Raw genomic sequence first — 4,086 nt, forward strand, 5'->3', positions numbered from 1 at the left:
TCATCAAAATAACCTATTATTAACAAAGATTTTTTAAAACATGCAATACCAAATACAATAGCTTCAAAAATAAAATATATGCAAGGCATGTCCATTAAAAACCACAAACATTGCCGAGAAGTGAAAGAAGAGAGATTTATCATGTTCGCAAATTTAAAAACTCAAATTTTCAAATTCAGTTTGAAAAAAATTCAGTTTCAGAAAAAGCGGCGTCCGTCAGCTTCGGGCCTCGGGAGTTTTCCTACCCTCGTCCGGTTCGCCGCAGAAATGACTGCTGTACACACAGGCAACATAAACTTCAAATGGGATCCCAAAAGTCTAGAGATCAGGACTCTGGCAGTTGAAAGACTGTTGGAGCCCCTTGTTACACAGGTTACGACTCTGGTAAACACTAATAGTAAGGGGCCCTCTAATAAGAAGAGAGGTCGTTCTAAGAAGGCCCGTGTTTTGGCTGCATCTGTTGAACAAGCAACTGAGAATTTCTTGGAGAAGGGGGATAAAATTGCAAAGGAGAGTCAGTTTCTCAAGGAGGAGCTTGTGGCTGCTGTAGAAGATGTTCGAAAACAAGGTGATTTGATGAAGAGTGCTGCAGGAGAGTTTGCAGATGATCCCTGCTCTTCTGTGAAGCCTGGCAACATGGTTCGGGCAGCCCGGGCTTTGCTGTCTGCAGTTACCCGGCTGCTTATTTTGGCTGACATGGCAGATGTCTACAAATTACTTGTTCAGCTGAAAGTTGTGGAAGATGGTATCTTGAAACTGAGGAATGCTGGCACTGAACAAGACTTGGGAATACAGTATAAAGCCCTGAAACCTGAAGTGGATAAACTGAACATCATGGCAGCTAAAAGACAACAGGAACTGAAAGATGTGGGCCATCGTGATCAGATGGCTGCAGCCAGAGGAATCCTGCAGAAAAACGTTCCAATTCTCTATACTGCATCCCAGGCGTGCTTACAGCATCCTGATGTTGCCGCCTATAAGGCCAACAGAGACCTGATATACAAGCAGCTGCAGCAGGCAGTCATAGGCATTTCCAATGCAGCCCAAGCCACCACTTCAGATGATGCCTCCCAGCACCAGGGTGGAGGAGGAGGAGAACTGGCATATGCTCTCAATAACTTTGATAAACAAATCATTGTGGACCCCTTGAGCTTCAGTGAGGAGCGCTTTAGACCTTCCCTGGAGGAGCGCCTGGAAAGCATCATTAGTGGGGGCCGCCCTGATGGCTGACTCGTCCTGCACTCGTGATGACAGGCGTGAGAGAATCGTGGCTGAGTGTAACGCTGTCCGGCAGGCTCTGCAGGATCTGCTTTCGGAGTACATGGGCAATGCTGGACGTAAAGAGAGAAGTGATGCGCTCAATTCTGCAATAGATAAAATGACCAAGAAGACCAGGGACCTGCGTAGACAGCTTCGCAAAGCTGTCATGGACCACGTGTCAGATTCATTCCTGGAAACCAATGTTCCACTGTTAGTACTGATTGAAGCTGCAAAGAATGGAAATGAGAAAGAAGTTAAAGAGTATGCCCAAGTTTTCCGTGAACATGCCAACAAATTGATCGAGGTTGCCAATTTGGCTTGTTCCATTTCAAATAATGAAGAAGGTGTAAAGCTTGTTCGAATGTCTGCAAGCCAGCTAGAAGCCCTCTGTCCTCAGGTTATCAATGCTGCATTGGCTTTAGCAGCAAAACCACAGAGCAAACTGGCCCAAGAGAATATGGATCTGTTTAAAGAACAGTGGGAAAAACAAGTCCGCATTCTCACAGATGCTGTTGATGACATTACTTCCATTGATGACTTCTTGGCCGTCTCAGAGAATCACATATTGGAAGATGTGAACAAATGTGTCATTGCTCTCCAAGAGAAAGATGTAGATGGGCTGGATTGTACAGCTGGTGCAATCCAAGGCCGGACAGCCCGGGTCATTCATGTAGTCACCTCAGAGATGGATGACTATGAGCCAGGGGTCTACACAGAGAAGGTGCTGGAAGCTACCAAGCTCCTCTCCAACACAGTTATGCCGCGTTTTACTGAGCAAGTAGAAGCTGCTGTGGAAGCCCTCAGCTCGGACCCCGCCCAGCCCATGGATGAGAATGAGTTTATCGATGCCTCCCGCCTGGTGTACGATGGCATCCGGGACATCAGGAAAGCAGTGTTGATGATAAGGACTCCTGAGGAGCTGGATGACTCTGACTTCGAGACAGAAGACTTTGATGTCCGAAGCAGAACAAGCGTTCAGACAGAAGATGATCAGCTGATAGCTGGCCAGAGTGCCCGGGCAATCATGGCTCAGCTTCCCCAAGAGCAAAAAGCAAAGATTGCAGAACAGGTGGCCAGCTTCCAGGAAGAAAAGAGCAAGCTGGATGCTGAAGTGTCCAAATGGGACGACAGCGGTAATGACATCATTGTGCTGGCCAAGCAGATGTGCATGATCATGATGGAGATGACTGACTTCACCCGAGGAAAGGACCACTCAAAAATACATCAGATGTAATCAGTGCTGCCAAGAAAATTGCTGAGGCAGGATCCAGGATGGATAAGCTTGGTCGTACCATTGCAGACAATTGTCCGGACTCAGCCTGCAAGCAGGACCTGCTGGCCTACCTGCAGCGCATCACCCTCTACTGTCACCAGTTCAACATCTGCAGCAAAGTCAAGGCCGAGGTGCAGAACCTTGGAGGGGAGCTTGTGGTCTCTGGGGTGGACAGCGCCATGTCCCTGATCCAGGCCACCAAAAATTTGATGAATGCCGTGGTGCAGACGGTGAAGGCGTCCTATGTGGCCTCCACCAAATACCAGAAGTCTCAGGGCATGGCTTCCCTCAACCTCCCGGCCGTGTCATGGAAGATGAAGGCACCTGAGAAGAAGCCATTGGTGAAAAGAGAGAAACAGGACGAGACACAGACCAAGATTAAACGGGCATCTCAGAAGAAGCACGTGAACCCTGTGCAGGCCCTCAGCGAGTTCAGAGCCATGGACAGCATCTAAGGCTACCCTGGCCAGCTACCCCCACCTCTTGGTTCTTAAGATCAGTCTCTGTTCTTCACTCAAATGTATTGCTAAGGAGACCACTCACGTTAGATTCCACAGGGAAATACATACTTGTGTATAAGTCAGTCACAAATACTTTTAGAATTCAGGAGCATATTTCTAACTATATTTTTTATAAGCTTAAATAAAAATTCCATAACCAAAGAGAATCCCACAGAAACTTGTTAGTAACACTCTTGACCGGGTTGTGTAGTGTGGCATTAAGGTTTGAGAAAAAGGGAGATCTGACTCCTTTGTTCAGGAAAGGGCCTTCCACCAGCCCTGGGTCCCAGCAGGTTGGTTGGTATTAAATGACCAAAGATGACCCTGGGTAAGCAATCTGGGTACCTTAAGAAGCTGTCCCCAGAGAAGGATCCTGAGAGGGACAAACCACATGAACTCAGTAAAACAATGTATCATGAAAAAAACTGAGTACTCTCTTTATGACATGAGAATTTTAATGCATGGTTACAATGACTAATGTACTCTGTTGCAGGACATATTAATAAAGTTTTTTTTTTTTTTTCAGGCTAGAATGTTGTTATGCCATAATCAGAACATGCCTTTTTTCCTTTTTTTTAGCTTCAAATGCAAATACATCATTGGGCTCACTTCTAATAATTGCAGTGTTTCCTGCCTTGGGCTTGCAACAGAACCTAACAAAATAGTGTTTGCTTAGGCAGTAATTTAGACTTTATGTTATTTGTGATTGATATAGCGATTACTATAGCTACAAGGTATAATTTCACTGTCTTATTTAAATTTTATGAATTTGAATGTTTTTTACACTAACTTTTCCCAATAAAGTCCACCTTGAAACCAAAAAAAAAAAATAAACCCACAAACATCGCAGAGAGAGTTATCATGTTCGCAAATTTAAAAACTCAAATTTTCAAATTCAGTTCTCCCCAAACTTCATCTATAAATTCAATGTAATTCCAATCAAAACCCCAACATGCTTTTTAAAAATCGAATTAAGAAGTTTATTCTAGACTTTTATTGAAATAAAAAGGGTCTAAAACATCCAAAGTAATTTTTTTAAAGAACAAAATTGGA

At 44.5% G+C, this 4,086-nt stretch overlaps 1 pseudogene; it reads left to right on the forward strand.

Annotated features, from left to right (window-relative positions):
* The first annotated feature begins 205 nt into the window (after positions 1–205).
* LOC150012642 (catenin alpha-1 pseudogene) lies at positions 206–3,855 on the forward strand (annotated as a pseudogene).
* The last annotated feature ends 231 nt before the right edge of the window (positions 3,856–4,086 follow it).

The sequence above is a fragment of the Furipterus horrens genome, unplaced genomic scaffold, assembly GCF_987537825.1.
Source record: "Furipterus horrens unplaced genomic scaffold, mFurHor1.1.pri manual_scaffold_4, whole genome shotgun sequence".
Lineage (NCBI taxonomy): Eukaryota > Metazoa > Chordata > Mammalia > Chiroptera > Furipteridae > Furipterus > Furipterus horrens.